Genomic DNA, 17,921 nt, shown 5'->3' with positions numbered 1-17,921 from the left:
CTGTGCTGTCTTTTCATGTTTTTCAGGGGGTGCTGTGGACTGGCTCCTGTTTAAATGCCCACAGTAGACCCTTTATGTTCACAATGTTTTGTGAATTTATTTTCTGAGTCAGATTCCTCCTCTGAGGTCAGTTCTCCTCTTGAGTGGCCACAGCCCTGTCCTGAGCCACTTTTCTCAGGCTTTTCTGTGAAGGAATAAACATGTTTCTCAACCCTGAGAGAGGTCCTGGCAGCACATGGGAGTCCCCTCAGTCCTGGGCACCTGTGGCTTCTTTGTCTCCTGCCTGTGCCTTCCTCACCAGGTTCCCCATAGCAGACACTGTGAGGGGTAGGTCTGGGCCTCCATTCCTTGTGAACTGGATTTTAATATCTCACCCTGCTCTCTCTCACAAGTCCACATCTAACATTCTGACAGAAGACAGTTAGGTGCCAGTGCCCACCACAGTGCCTGTCTCTTTAAGAGTCTGCTCCATAATGTTTGTGAGGAACTCTGTCTGCAGACTCACTGTGTGCCATCCTGAGAGAGGCCCACTAAGTGCACACACCCCAGAGCTGATGGCTCCTGACCTAAGACAGGTGCTCCTGGTGGATTTCAACAGAACAGTTAGGCCCTGAAGCCACTTACCATGCCCCTCTGCTGATGGAAGCTGGCCATAAAAACCAGAGCTGACAGCTCCTGGCCTCACCTGGGCACTGATATGGCACCCAATATCAACCTGTGCTGATGGTAGTGAAAGACTGCCATTTCTGGGGAGACCCTCGCTCAAGTCCCAGGATTAGCCGACGCTCCTATACCTCGAGAAAAACATTTCTTGATGCAATATTGCATGAGGTTTATTCTAATATTATCAGCATGCTGATACTGAGCTCGTAGCCCACACTGGGCAGAGGAGATCGACCCCCAGCAGTTGTAGTGCAGGTTTTTAAAGAATGAACCATAAAGTGAGGGAAGGACAGGATAAGCATCATAAAAATGGGGATGGTGAATTACAGCTCATCTCTCCCCGAAAGTGAGGGGAGGATTAGATCACAAAGACTGGGGAAGTTGTGTAAATGTTCTTGGTCCCTTACACAATGGGTCAGATGCCTAGGTAGTCACCCATCTCACCTTTCTTTAGGGCTGATGGCAAAAGAACAAAGAACTCCATCCTGGACTTTGTTTCTAGGGGCCTAAGAAACACAATGAGTTGGGGTCTTACAGCAGCAGGCAACATCGACTGTTTTTCACCCACCAAGGGTCTGAGAAGCACAGTCCACCACAGCTGTCTGTGTGAATGACAGGGCATTTCTGTGGAACAGGAGGAACTGAGAGTCAGACTCCATTTTTTAAAAGGCTTTTTAAATCTAAGCCTTGCGTTGTCTGATTTCAAGCCCTGGGTGTTCTAAACTCATGAGACACAGCATCCCATCTGTGAAAGTTCTCCCAGGTCAGGCTGAGGCATAAATCACAGTGAGAATGAAGCCTGCCCATGGGAATCAAGACTGACATTCCAAAATACAGGACACCAGGGGTGACATATGTGTGTTTAAATCACACAAAGGCTCCTCAGGGCTTGATTCCCAGGCTGAGATGAGCGCAGGAAGGCAGGCAAGGCTTTGTCATGGAAAATGTTGGTAGGTTACCCTAATGTTGGTAGGAAGAGGAAGGAGCTTTTGTTAGGGAATTAAACAATCCTTATCCTCCTTCTAGGTGAAAGAAAATTAAAATTCAAGGTCCGTGACTCATGCAGCTTAGTAGTTAGGAAGGTTTTTTTGGGCCTAGAGCAAAGAACAAAGGCTGTAAAGTCATCCCAGGAACTGGCTAGCCATAAAGATAGAGAAGACATACAAGAATGTGGGGATTGGCCAGGCGCCTCCCTATCTCCTGCCCTTCCTACCTGGGTTAAAAGTTAACCAGATGTTCTGCTGACTGAGATAAGCACCTGGCCCTCAGAATTCCTGACGCCACAACCTACACATACTCTTTTTCTGATGTGTAATCATTCTGCTGGTGTTTAAATGAACCAATCGTGTGAAACGGTGCCAATTCCTCCCCCAGCGCCAGACCCTTTCCTATAAAAGCTTTCGAGCCTTGTGGTCAATAATCTCTGTCTCCCGTGTGATATACATGTTGGCTCGGAGCTCCATCATTAAACTACCTCGTGTGTTTGCATCAAGATGCTCTCTCGTGATTCCTTGGGTGCACTCTGATTCGGGAATTGAGTGGGCGGTTTCCCTACTAGGTTCTTTCAATCTTGACGAGAAAAAAACTAAAGAAAAATCCTAAACAAATGCTTCTAATACTAGTAAGTAGTACATACATAAGCCTGAAATTTCATTAAAAAAAAGACTGCCCAGATGTTTCAACTCAATGATACAAAATTATCACAACCCAAAAGTTAGTATGTTTACCTACATGAAGGGAGGAGAGTTACTTGAACAGAAGAACAGAAAGTCTGAAGACACAGGATACCAGAAGTTTCCCCTTAACAAACAACAAAAAGATATGGATAATATTCAGAATCCCTCATCTATATGAGATAACAGATTCCTCAATTTAAGATAGTCTTCCCTGTATATTGCAACTTACACCAAATAGCAGGTTTCTAATTTCCCAACACCTGTGTTAATGGACTCCAGGCAATTTGAACAAAGGGATAAATTTGACTGAGAAATATCAAAATATTTTCCAAAGAATACATTGTTATCAATTCACATGCACACACACACACACACACACACACACACACACACACACACACATTTATATGTGTGTCAATTTTCTTAAACAAGAATACAGACCTTTGAGATCTGCCAGTTCTTATACCTCCTGAGACAAAGAAGCAATCAATATCAACATGCCTTACAGAGCTATGATATCTGGGTTCACTCAATACTGACATATTGCCTAAAAGGAAAAAAAAAAGAACATTCAAACCCAGATGAATTTTTCTCACTGAAAACAGATTTAGTTAATTTTAGAAATCACATTTAAGGAGAATGTTATCTTAGCATAATATAGAATATTTTGCCCTTCCACTCCACTCGAGCACCGGGGTGCCTTGCCAGCGGAGTCACTTGACACCCGCAAGGGCCCACACAGGATTCCCCACGGGATCCTAAGACCTCTAGTGAGTGGAACACAACTTCTGCCAGGAGGCAGGTTCGAACACCAGACATCTGGGTACCTTCCCTGCCAGAAGAGAGCTTGCCTGCATAGAATACTCTGCCCACTGAAACTGAGGAGAGAGCTAGCCTCCCAGGTCTGCTTATAGAGGCTAACAGAGTCACCTAAAGAAATAGCTCTTACCCGAGAAAACTATAACAGCAAACTTCAGAGATTACCAGATGGCAAAAGGCAAACGTAAGAATCCTACTAACAGAAATCAAGACCACTCACCATCATCAGAACGCAGCACTCCCACCCCACCTAGTCCGGGGCACCCCAACACAACCGAAAATCTAGACCCAGATTTAAAAACATTTCTCATGATGATGATAGAGGACATCAAGAAGGATTTTCATAAGTCACTTAAAGAATTACAGGAGAGCACTGCTAAAGAGTTACAGGCCCTTAACGAAAAGCAGGAAAACACAACCAAACAGGTAGAAGTCCTTAAAGAAAAACAGGAAAACACTACCAAACAGGTGATGGAAATGAACAAAACCATACTAGAACTAAAAAGGAAAGTAGACACAATAAAGAATACCCAAAGGGAGGCAACGCTGGAGATAGAAACCCTAGGAAAGAGATCTGGAACCATAGATGCGAGCATCAGCAACAGAATACAAGAAATGGAAGAGAGAATCTCAATGCAGAAGATTCCATAGAGAACATCGACACAACAGTCAAAGAAAATGGAAAATGCAAAAGGATCCTAACTCAAAACATCCAGGAAATCCAGGACACAATGAGAAGACCAAACCTACGGATAATAGGAGTTGAAGAGAATGAAGATTTTCAACTTAAAGGGCCAGCTAATATCTTCAACAAAATAATAGAAGAAAACTTCCCAAACATAAAGAAAGAGATGCCCATGATCATACAAGAAGCCTACAGAACTCCAAATAGACTGGACCAGAAAAGAAATTCCTCCCGACACATAATAATCAGAACAACAAATGCACTAAATAAAGATAGAATATTAAAAGCAGTAAGGGAGAAAGGTCAAGTAACATATAAAGGAAGGCCTATCAGAATTACACCAGACTTTTCACCAGAGACTATGAAAGCTAGAAGAGCCTGGACAGATGTTATACAGACACTAAGAGAACACAAATGCCAGCCCAGGCTACTATACCCGGCCAAACTCTCAATTACCATAGATGGTGAAACCAAAGTATTCCACGACAAAACCAAATTCACACATTATCTCTCCACGAATCCAGCCCTTCAAAGGTTAATAACAGAAAAGAAGCAATACAAGGACGGAAATCACGCCTTAGAACAAGCAAGAAAGTAATCCCTCAACAAACCAAAAAGAAGACAGCCACAAGAACAGAATGCCAACTCTAACAACAAAAATAAAAGGAAGCAACAATTACTTTTACTTAATATCTCTTAATATCAATGGACTCAATTCCCCAATAAAAAGACATAGACTAACAGACTGGCTAAACAAACAGGACCCAACATTCTGCTGCTTACAGGAAACCCATCTCAGGGAAAAAGACAGACACTACCTCAGAGTGAAAGGCTGGAAAACAATTTTCCAAGCAAATGGTCTGAAGAAACAAGCTGGAGTAGCCATTCTAATATCGGATAAAATCGACTTCCAACCCAAAGTTATCAAAAAAGACAAGGAGGGACACTTCATACTCATCAAAGGTAAAAATCCTCCAAGAGGAATTCTCAATTTTGAATATCTACGCTCCAAATGCAAGGGCAGCCACATTCATTAAAGACACTTTAGTAAAGCTCAAAGCACACATTGCACCTCACACAATAATAGTGGGAGACTTCAACACACCACTTTCATCAATGGACAGATCGTGGAAACAGAAACTAAACAGGGACACAGTGAAACTAACAGAAGTTATGAAACAAATGGACCTGACAGATATCTACAGAACATTTTATCCTAAAACAAAAGGATATACCTTCTTCTCAGTACCTCACGGGACCTTCTCCAAAATTGACCATATAATTGGTCACAAAACAGGCCTCAACAGATATAAAAATATTGAAATTGTCCCATGTATCCTATCAGACCACCATGGCCTAAGACTGATCTTCAATAACAACATAAATAATGGAAAGCCAACATTCACGTGGAAACTGAACAACACTCTTCTCAATGATACCTTGGTCAAGCAAGGAAAAAAGAAAGAAATTAAAAACTTTTTAGAGTTTAATGAAAATGAAGCCACATGTACCCAAACCTATGGGAGACAATGAAAGCATTTCTAAGAGGGAAACTCATAGCTCTGAGTGCCTCCAAGAAGAAACGGGAGAGAGCACATACTAGCAGCTTGACAACACATCTAAAAGCTCTAGGAAAAAAAGGAAGCAAATTCACCCAAGAGGAGTAGACGGCAGGAAATAATCAAACTCAGGGGTGAAATCAACCAAGTGGAAACAAGAAGAACTATTCAAAGAATTAACCAAATGAGGAGTTGGTTCTTTGAGAAAATCAACAAGATAGATAAACCCTTAGCTAGACTCACTAGAGGGCACAGGGACAGCATCCTAATTAACAAAATCAGAAATGAAAAGGGAGACATAACAACAGATCCTGAAGAAATCCAAAACACCATCAGATCCTTCTACAAAAGGCTATACTCAGCAAAACTGGAAAACCTGGACAGAATGGACAAATTTCTGGACAGATACCAGGTACCAAAGTTGAATCAGGATCAAGTTGACCACCTAAACAGTCCCATATCCGCTAAAGAAATAGAAGCAGTTATTAATAGTCTCCCAGCCAAAAAAAGCCCAGGACCAGACGGGTTTAGTGCAGAGTTCTATCAGACCTTCAAAGAAGATCTAATTCCAGTTCTGCACAAACTATTTCACAAAATAGAAGTAGAAGGTACTCTGCACAACTCATTTTATGAAGCCACTATTACTCTGATACCTAAACCACAGAAAGATCCAACAAAGATAGAGAACTTCAGATCAATTTCTCTTATGAATATCGATGCAAAAATCCTCAATAAAATTCTCGCCAACCGAATCCAAGAACACATTAAAGCAATCATCCATCCTGACCAAGTAGGTTTTATTCCAGGGATGCAGGGATGGTTTAATATACGAAAATCCATCAATGTAATCCATTATATAAACAAACTCAAAGACAAAAACCACATGATCTTCTTGTTAGATGCAGAAAAAGCATTTGACAAGATCCAACACCCATTCATGATAAAAGTCTTGAAAAGATCAGGAATTCAAGGCCCATACCTAAACATGATAAAAGCAATCTACAGCAAACCAGTAGCCAACATCAAAGTAAATGGAGAGAAGCTGGAAGCAATCCCACTAAAATCAGGGACTAGAGAAGGCTGCCCACTTTCTCCCTACCTTTTCAACATAGTACTTGAAGTATTAGCCAGAGCAGTTCGACAACAAAAGGAGATCAAGGGGATACAAATTGGAAAAGATGAAGTCAAAATATCACTTTTTGCAGATGATATGATAGTATATATAAGTGACCCTAAACATTCCACCAGAGAATTCCTAAACCTGATAAACAGCTTCGGTGAAGTAGCTGGATATAAAATAAACTCAAACAAGTCAATGGCCTTTCTCTACACAAAGAATAAACAGGCTGAGAAAGAAATTAGGGAAACAACCCCTTCTCAATAGTCACAAATAATATAAAATATCTCGGCGTGACTCTAAGGAAGTGAAAGATCTGTATGATAAAAACTTCAAGTCTCTGAAGAAAGAAATTAAAGAAGATCTCAGAAGATGGAAAGATCTCCCATGCTCATGGATTGGCAGGATCAACATTGTAAAAATGGCTATCTTGCCAAAAGCAATCTACAGATTCAATGCAATCCCCATCAAAATTCCAACTCAATTCTTCAACGAATTAGAAGGAGCAATTTGCAAATTCATCTGGAATAACAAAAAACCTAGGATAGCAAAAACTCTTCTCAAGGATAAAATAACCTCTGGTGGAATCACCATGCCTGACCTAAAGCTTTACTACAGAGCAATTGTGATAAAAACTGCATGGTACTGGTATAGAGACAGACAAGTAGACCAATGGAATAGAATTGAAGACCCAGAAATGAACCCACACACCTATGGTCACTTGATCTTCGACAAGGGAGCTAAAACCATCCAGTGGAAGAAAGACAGCATTTTCAACAATTGGTGCTGGCACAACTGGTTGTTATCATGTAGAAGAATGCGAATCGATCCATACTTATCTCCTTGTACTAAGGTCAAATCTAAGTGGATCAAGGAACTTCACATAAAATCAGAGACACTGAAACTTATAGAGGAGAAAGTGGGGAAAAGCCTTGAAGATATGGGCACAGGGGAAAAATTCCTGAACAGAACAGCAATGGCATGTGCTGTAAGATCGAGAATTGACAAATGGGACCTAATGAAACTCCAAAGTTTCTGCAAGGCAAAAGACACCGTCAATAAGACAAAAAGAGAGAAAAATGACCCTGACCTTCAACACCTGATGTAAAGAACAATGTGTATGTGTTTTATGTGCATGTTTGTGTGTGATATTGAACTGAAATAATCTTTAGTCTCATATTTTGATAAAATTTATGGAGACCCTTCATCTAGAGTGATTTATATGTCCATAGAATTTACTGACCTCACTCTGGTGAAGTTCTTGTGGGAAATATTTCCATTAGTGATTTTTCTCACTTAATGAAACACAGTCACGTTATAATGAAACTGTCTTTTCACATACATTTACAAAGCCTTATTTTGCAGGTACAATTTGAATCTCTATGTCCTTTTCATAGAATGTTCCCTTCTTTGTATGGTATCTGGTATTCTTAGCATCTCCCTAGTACATTGGAAAGCTATCCCAAAGTGCAGTGCTTCTGTGCTATCATATGCATTACTGTCACGGTGCTTCTCACTCTGCTAACATGCATTCTTCTTTCTCTTTTCAAATCAGAGCCCTTTATTACATCAGGAATCTATGATATTCAAAATCCCAACAGAGGCAATTTACCATTTAGGTGATGTCTTAGATTCTGTTGCTGTAAAAACCACCATAGCCAAAGAAACATGTGAGAAAACTGTTTATTTACTTATGTACCTTGGTCACAGTATATTGTGTGAAGCCAAGGCCTTATACTCTACACAAAGTATAAACCGGATGAGAAAGAAATTAGGGAAACAACACCCTTTACAATAGGTACAAATAATATGAAATACCTTGGTGTGATTCTATCTAAGAAAGTGAAAGATATGTATGATAAGAACTTGAATTCTCTGAAAAAAGAAATCAAAGAAGATCTCAGAAGATGGAAAGATCTCCCATGCTCATAGATTGGCAAGATCAATATAGTAAAAATGGCTATCTTGCCAAAAGCAATCTACAGATTCAATGCAATCCCCATCAAAATCACAACTCAATTCTTCATCTAATTAGAAAGGGCAATTTGCAAATTCATCTCGAATCACAAAAAGACCTAGGATAGCAAAAGCTATTCTCAATGATAAAAGAACCTCTGCTGGGATCACCATGCCTGACCTCAAGCTGTACTACAGAGCAATTGTGATAAAAACTGCATGGTACTAGTACAGTGACAAACAGCTAGAACAATGGAATAGAATTGGAGACCCAGAAATGAACTCACACACCTAAGGTCACTAGATCTTTGACAAGGGAGCTAAAACCATCCAGTGGAAAAAAAGACAGCATTTTCAACAAATGGTGCAGGCACAACTGGCAGTTATCATGTAGAAGGGTGCGAATTGATTCATTCTTGTCTCCTTGTACAAAGCTCAAGTCTAAATGGATCAAGGAATTCCAGTTAAAACCAGAGACACTGAAACTTATACTGGAGAAAATAGGGAAAAGCCTCAAAGATATGGGCACAGGGGAAAAATTCCTGAATAGAACAGCAATGGCTTGTGCTGTAAGATTGAGAATTGACAAATGGGACCTCATAAAATTGCAAAGCTTCTGTAACGCAAAGGACACTGTCAATAAGACAAAAAAGCCACCAACAGATTGGGAAAGGATCTTTACCAATTCTAAATCAGACAGGGGACTAATATCCAATATATACAAAGAACTCAATTAGCTGGACTCCAGATAATCAAATAACCCAACTTAAGAATGGGGTACAGAGCTCAACAAAGAATTCACAACTGAGAGTTCTGAATGGCTGTGAAGCACCTAAATAAATGTTCAACATCCTTAATCATCAGGGGAATGCAAATCAAAACAACGCTGAAATTCCACCTCACACCAGTCAGAATGGCTAACATCAAAAACTCATGTGATAGCAGATGCTGGCGAGGATGTGGAGAAAGAGGAAAACTCCTACATTGTTGGTGGGATTGCAAGCTTGAACAAACACTCTGGAAGTCAGTTTGGCAGTTCCTCAGAAAATTAGACATAGTATTACCTTAAGATCCAGCAATAACTCTCGTGGGCATATACCCAGAAGACGTTCCAACTTGTAATAAGGACACATGCTCCACTATGTTCATTGCAGCCTTACTTATAATAGCCAGAAGTGGAAAGAACCCAGAGGAATGGATACAGAAAATGTGGTACTTTTACACAATTGAGTACTACTCAGCTATTAAAAACAATGAATTTATGAAATTCTTAGGCAAATGGATGTATATGGAGGATATCATCCTGAGTGAGGTAACCCAATCACAAAAGAGCACACATGATATGCACTCACTGATAAGTGGATATTAGCCCAGAAACTTAGACTACCCAAGATAAAATTTGCAAAACACATGAAACTCCAGAAGAAGGAAGACCAAAGTATAGATACTTCGTTCCTTCTTAGAAGGGGGAACAAGCTAGGCAGTAGTGGCACATGCCTTAAAACCCAGCACTTGGGAGGCAGAAGCAGGGGGATTTCTCAGTTTTGAGGTCAGCCTGCTCTACATTGTAAGTTCTAGGACAGCCAGGGCTATACAGAGAAACCCTATCAAAAAGAAAGGGGGGGGGAGGGGGACAAAATACATATGGAAGGAGTTACAGAAACAAAGTTTGGAGCTGAGACGAAGGATGGACCATAAAAAGACTGCCCCACCAGGGGATCCATCCCATAAACAAACACCAAACCCAGACACTACTGCATATGCCAGCAAGATTTTGCTGAGAGGACCTGGCTATAGCTGTCTCTTCTGAGGCTATGCCAGTGCCTGGCAAGCATAGAAGTGGATGCCCACAGTCATCTATTGAATGAAACACACACCCCCCATGGAAGGAGCTAGAGAAACTACCCAAGGAGCTAAAGGTGTCTGCAACCCTATAGGAGGAACAACAATATCAACTAACCAGTACCCCCAGAGATTGTGTATCTAGCTGCATATGTAGCAGAAGATGGCCTAGTTGGCCATCAATGGGAGGAGAGGCCCTTTGTCTTGCAAAGATTATATGTACAGGGGAATGACAAGGCCAGGAAGCAGGAGTGGGTGGTTTGGGGAGGAAGGCTGATGAGGGTATAGGGGACTTTCTCAGAGGAAACTAGGAAAGGGGATAGCATTTGAAATGTAAAGGAAGAAAATATCTAATTAAAAAAAACTTTTAAAAAGAAAAAAAAGAGAAGGAAGAATCCAACCCAAGGAGGTTAATGATACACATGAAAACAGAGATAGTAAATAATAAGTAATAATAAATAGTAAATAATGTTGTATTAGCTGCAAAAAAGGGAAAGCACACATACCCACAAACCTCAACATGACCTCCAGCAGCAAGAACAATAACAACATACTAGGAGTTAGCCATCACTGCTCTTTGATATTAATATTAATGACCTCAGTTTGCCAATAAAACGACACAGGTGAACAGAATGGGTGCTAAACGTAATCTAACCTTCTATTGTATTCAAATAATATAGCTCAACATCAAGAATAGGCATTACTTCAAGGTAAAGGGTGGTAAAAAGATATTCCCAGAAAATGGACCAAAGAAGCAAACTGGTACAGCCATTTACAAATACAGCAAAACAGATTTTAAACAAAAAGTAATCAAAAGAATTGGAGAAAGACACTATAGATTCCTCAAAGGGAGAAAAAAAAAACACCAAAGATGACATTTAAATTTTTAACATCTATGCCTTAAACATATGGTCACCAACCTTTGTAAAAGAAACAGTTTTAAAGCTAAAATCACATAATGAGTGTCATACATTCATACTCAGATATTTTAATACCCCACTCCCACCAATTGACAAATTCTTCAGACCAAAACTAAACAAAGAATTAGTCCAGTTAACTGACAACATGAACATGAATCCAGCTGGTATTTAGAGAACGTTCAACTGAAATATACGAGAATATACCTTCTGCTCAGCACCTCATGAAACTTACTTATAAACTGACCACATATTCAGACACATTGCAATTCTCTATACATACAATAAAACTGAAAGAACAACTGTATCTTATCAGACCACCATGGATAACAACTGGATATCAAAAAAAAAAGAGAGAACACAAAGCTTACAAACTCATGGAGGTTACACACCTCAACAATGAATGAAAGAAATGTTAAGACAGAAATAAAGGAAGAAAATAGAGACTTTTTAGAATTCAATGAAAAGGACAACAATTGAGCAACATGCACAATCTTATGGAACACAAAGAAAATGAAAGTGGTGCTAAGAAAAACATTCATAGAACAGAATGCCTTCATGAAAAAATTGGAGAGCTCTCATACTGGCAATTTAGCAGCATGCTTTAAAGTCTAGAACAGAAAGAAGCGAGGGAGCAATGAAAAAAGGGAGTAGACTTCCGGAAATTATCAAATTGGGTGCTGAAATCAATAAAATAGAAAGAGAAGACTACAAAGAATTAATGAAACATGGAGATGGCCTTTGAGCCTTTTATTAGTCAAGATAGACAACAACTTATTAAAAGATAGAGGATATCCAAATTAATGAAATCTACAATGAAAATGGGGACAAAATAAAAGACAATGAAGAATTCCAGAGAAAGGTAAAGACATAGTTTTAAAAAGCAAGCATGTACTCCACTGCATTGGAGATTCTAAGAGATGGATAATTTATTCAATAGGTTCCACTTATCAAATTAAATCAAACTAAGATAAGCAACTTAAACAGACCTAAAAACCTAGAAAAAGAGAAGTCATTACAAATCTGCCACCAAAAAGACCTCAAGGCCATGAGTTTTGGGGTAGAATCCTAGCAGACTTTCAAGGAGGAGATAACAAGGATACTCCTCAAAGTATTCAACAATATTGAAAGAGAAGAAACATTGGCCGATTTATTTTGTGAACCCATGTGTAGTGGCTATTCCTGGTTGTCAACTTGACAATATTTGGAATGAACTACAATCCAGAATTGGAAGGCTCACCAGTGACCCTTATCTGGAGGCTTGGAGATCCTTATCTGGATCTTAGTTTGAAGATCTTGAGCCATAGTGGCTATGGATTCCAGAAGATTCAATCTCCGAGTTTAAGGAACACACCTTTAATCTGGGCTACGCCTTTCATCTGGGATTAAAGGTGTGGTGGGACACACCTTTAATCTGGGCTACACCTTCTGCTGGAGACAATATAAGGACATTGGAAGAAGGGAGTCTAGCTCTTGCTCTTGCTCCTTCGCCTGCTTGCCATGTGAGACTGAGTAACTGCTAGATCCTTGGACTTCCATTCACAGCTGCGACTGAACGATTGTAAGGAATTGGGCTGCCGACTGTAAGTCATCAATAAATTCCTTTACTATCTAGAGACTGTCCATAAGTTCTGTGACTCTAGAGAACCCTGACTAATACACCATGGTTACTCAAATATCCAGTCAATAAAGACTCAGCAACAAAAGAGAATTGCAGACCAACTTTCCTTAAAGTGACTGACACAAAAACACTTTATAAAGCAAAACAAATAAAAAAAGAAAGAAAATAGAAAAAAATATCAAAAGCTCATCCCCCATGATCAATGAGGTAGGCTTCATTAAATAGATGCAGGAATGGTTCAGCAGAATGTGCTTAAAGTGTAAGGAAAAAAAAGAAGTGATCATCTCACCAGATGGTGAAAAATTCTCTGACATGTCCAGCATCACTTTATGATAAAATTCTTGGAGTGATTATGGATACAAGGGACATACCTAAACATAATATTGTTACTTTACAGCAAGCTTAGAGAAAACATTAAATTAAATGGAGAGACAATCAAAAATCCCACTAATTCCCAAACAAGATAAGGTGGTCCATTCTCTCCATATCTATTCAAAATATTATCTAAAAGTTTAACTGGATTAATAAAACTGAAGGAGATGAGGGTAATATGAATTATAAAAAAGGAAGTAAAATTATCTTTATTTGCAGATGAAGTTATAGTATACATAAGTGAACCAAAACTTCCCAAAGGCAATTCCTAGACCTGACAAACACTTTCAGCAAACTTGTGGGGTACAGGATTAACTAAAAAAGAAAAAGAAAAAGCAGTAGCCTTCGAATGTGCAAATGAGCTTGCAAGTGCAAACAAAATAAAGAGATATCATAATGTATGAATTGATTGTTGATGCTTGTCACTTTTTTCCCATAATAATCTTGAGGAACTCAATATAAGTGTGTAGGCTAAAATCTTACCACATTCTTTGTAGTCACAGATTACTTTTGGTATTATTAAAGGTCACCAAAGACTACTGTGATATGTAATAGCTTTGATATATTGAGTCCATACTAAAGAGTTTACTCTTGTTTAAAGATACCAAAAAGTGCAAAACCTTAACCTATTGACTGTGTTTATGGGTTTTCTCTGCATTATGACTTTTTCTCATGGATTCTCAGCTTACTGCTATGTCCAAAGGCTTGAACACATTGCTTATCCATAGGCTTTCTCTCCACGATGTGTTCTTTTATGTTCATAGATAACTGTGCTGTGAACAGCTTTTAATCACATTGATTACATTTAAGATTTTTCTCCAATACGTATTCTGTTATGTATTTGAAGAGAACTATGATATCTAACTGTCAGGAACAAGCAAAAGAAAATTGTCCTAAGAACTGCCTTTTTCTTATCACTCTCCATTTAACCTGAGGTTGAAACTAAGTTCAAGTCCCAAGTCCTAGTGACCTGTGTACTTAACAATATCCGGCCAGGTTTCACTATTCATGTTTTGTTCCCACCAAAATGATGACTGTTCCTAAGTATAATTTCTGTTACTTGTGTTTTATTCCTCAAAACATAGTGCCCGTTCCTAATCACAAAAGAACAAATGGCTATGATATGCTAGACCATAAAACCTACATCTTGTATCATTTGACATAAAGTAACAACAGAGAAAAATCATGATGTGGGGGCATGTAGCTGTAACTTGGCACAGGATGTTGTGGTTTCAATCCTGCAGCTTATATACTTTTATATAACCTGAAGGTTTGGAAGATGTATAACTTTCTGATTCAAGGAGGGGCTGGGGTATTGCAGCTAAGCTTCTGAGTATATTTTTGGCCCTTATTGATGAGTAGTGACTTGATTATAATAAATTATTATCATTTGCATTGTCCCGTGTTTGAGATGTGTTGGACCTCAGTCACCCCATACCAGAAAGGCTTTATCACATTGCTGGTATTCATAGAATTTCTCTCCAGTATTAATAGTTTCATAATGATTAAAACTATAGAGGTGTGCAAAAGGTTCACCATACTAACTGCATTCACAAAATTTCTTCCCAGTACAAATTCTTATATGATGAAGAAGAATACAGAATTGTGCAGTGGCTTCACTATATTAACTGCACTCACAGGGTTTCTGTCTTAGAATTTCCATTGCTAGGAATAGATTTCATAACCAAGGCAACTCTTGTAAAAGCAAACATTTAACTGGGGCTGGCTTACAGTTTTAGAGGTTTAGTCCATTTTCATCATAGCAGGAAGCATGGGAGGCATGCAGGTAAACATAATGCTGAAGAAGGAACTGAGAGTTCTGCACCTTGATCCACAGGCAGCCAGGAAGAGACTGTCTTCTAGGGATCACACAGGAGGGTCTCTTCAGCACTTGGGGGAACTTCAAAGACCACCCTAACATTGATGCACTTCCTACAACAAGGCCACACCTTCTGACATTGCTACTCGTTGAGTCAACTGATTTCAAGATACAACATTCCACTTGCTGGCCCACATTTCATTGTTCAAACACATGGGTGTAGGGGGACCACACTTACACATAGCATAAAACAAAATACATCAAAATACATGAGATTCAACTTCAAAAGGACTCATCATATATAGCAGTCTCACAAATAAATAAAGTCCAAAGTTCATCATCTGAGATTCATCCAATCACCTAACTATAATCCCCTATATTTACAAAAACAAATAGCACATTACATACTTCCAAATTGAGAGGATATACTTCCCTTTTCCCTGTGTAGCCGTGGCTGTCGTGGAACTAACTCTGTAAACCAGGCTGGTCTCGAACTCAGAAATCGACCTGTCTTTGCCTCCCATGTGCTGGGATTAAATCGCATACCACCACTGCCCAGCTACTTTTCAATTCCTGAATAGCATTGTGAGGAAATACTGGACCAAAGAAGGTCAATCTCCAAACTCTGCATATCCATGTCTGATTTCAAGTGTTCTTCAAACCCTTTCTGCTTATTTCACTCCAGCACAATTCTTTCTCTTTGGCTGGACTTATTTCAGGAAAGCAGTTTTCCTGAGCAGGTATCCCATAGCTCTAGCATCTCAAAATCTTGGGGTCTCCAAGGTAACTACAATATTACATCTTAATGTTCCCCTGGCTGGGATCTACACATGATCTTTTGCACTCCTCAAAAGAAAGTGGGTGACTTCTCCAGCTCTTTTCTCTATAGCACTCTAGGTTCTGGTTGACTTCACTCTACAGCTGTTGCTGGTCTTTCTGCTCATCCCATGGGACTTACACCTTCAATATGCTGGGTTTTCCTGCTGTAACAGGGGTGCACTCTCATATACTCTCTTCATTGTGCCATGTCTTAGCTGGTCTACATGACCCCTTCATGCCTTCGAAACTAAGACCACCTGGGTAGTTATCACACATGACCAAGTCCAGAAGCATCACAAGGTACAACTTTGGGCATCTCTGGAACACAGCATCTTTGTCCTTCCAGAAAACACTTACCAGAAGGTTCCACTTCAGTGATGCTGGTTTCTTCTTCATCACCCCTAATTTTTTATCTACAGCTATCCAACATAAATTGTCTAAGTAGTCCCTTCTACGCTTGTCTCTAAAGCCAGAGCCACAGGGACAAAGCTACTTGCTGGAGCTGGACCATGGCCTTTCTATTACATGATCACCAGCTTTCAAATTTTCAACAACTTCACACTGCCTAAGCTTGGCTGTCCTGGAACTTGCTCAGTAGATTTACCTTGAATTCAGAAATCTGTGTATCCCTGTTGATTGAATGCTGGGATAAAAAGCATGGAAAACCATGCCCTACTTAAGCTTTTCTTCACCTAAAATTCTGCACCAGGATGACTTGATCCAGATTATCTGCTTGACTCTTATCTCCTGGGATTAACAGCATGTACCACCATGCCTGAACCTAAGAATTTCCATCTAGATGTTAAATTGAAAACTCAGAACAGTAATCACACTCCATCCCTTGTTAATTTGAAAAATATTTATATCTCCTTATGTCCACATGAAAAGAATAACCAGGTAATAATCACTCCTAATGTTATACAGTTCTTCCTAAAACTGCAAATCCACAAGTTAACCTGGATGGAATCTTGCCTTAACATCACCTTTCCCTTAATGTCATATAATATCTTTGATCACAAGATTTAGGTTCATTCAACATCCTGGTGAGTCTCTCTCTCTCTCTCTCTCTCTCTCTCTCTCTCTCTCTCTCTCTCTCTCTCTCTCTCTCTCTCTCTCTCTCTCTCTCTCTGTCTCTCTCTCTCTCCTTCCTTCCTTCCTTCCTTCCTTCCTCCCTTCCTTCCTTCCTTCCTTCCTTCCATCCTTTCTATCTTTCTTTCTTTTTTTTGAGGCAGGTTTTCTCTGTGTAGCCCTGTCTATCCTGGAACTCACTCTGTAGACCTGGCTGGCCTTGAACTAAGAAATCTGCCTGCCTCTGCCTCCCAAGTGCTGGGATTAAAGGCACCTGCACCACCATGCCCAGTGAGCCTTTTCTTATTGAACCTTACATTTTACATTTTTCCATTCTAAGATTATGCTTGATCAAAACAATCATCATGAGAGTAAACAAAGGACAAAGGCTATGCTGGCTTTCCTGATAATTCTTTTGTCAATGCAACACTCTTCAGACAAGGTCAAAAAGCAACAACATTCTTAAGCAAAACATCATAAAAAACATATACAGAGTTCAAATCGCTCTCTTCTGCCTAGGTGTTCCACATTCCTCCTAGGATGTCACATTAAGTTCCACTTAATGCATGTACAAATCCAAAGTCTAAAATTCCACATTGCTCCAAACAAAAACATGGCCAGGCGTATCATAGCAATACTTAAGTCCGAGGTACTAACTTCTGTCTTAGAAAGAATTTCCATTGCTCAGAAGACAAACTGTGACCAAGGCAACTGTTTTAAAGGTAAATATTTAATTGGGCCTGGCTTACAGTTTCAAATACTTAGTTTATTACCATTATAACAGGAAGCATGGCAGCATGAAGGCAGCTATGATGCTAAAGAAGGAGCTGAGAGTTCTCCATCTTCATGAGAAGGCTGGCAGGAAGAGACTATCTTCCAGCCAAACAGTAGGTGGGGCTGTTTTATACTGGCCAAAGCTCCAAACAACACCACCCCAGTAATTCACTTCCTTCAAAAAAGTAACATCTATTCCTACAAGACACACCTA

General features: G+C 39.6%; 1 pseudogene; it reads left to right on the top strand.

Annotated features, from left to right (window-relative positions):
* The window catches only part of Gm17514 (predicted gene, 17514), a 65,535-nt pseudogene extending 64,676 nt beyond the window's left edge, over positions 1-859 (top strand).

Source organism: Mus musculus, chromosome 13 (genome assembly GCF_000001635.26).
Source record: "Mus musculus strain C57BL/6J chromosome 13, GRCm38.p6 C57BL/6J".
Taxonomy (NCBI): Eukaryota; Metazoa; Chordata; class Mammalia; order Rodentia; family Muridae; genus Mus; species Mus musculus.
This window is presented reverse-complemented; position numbering and strand designations above follow the sequence as displayed.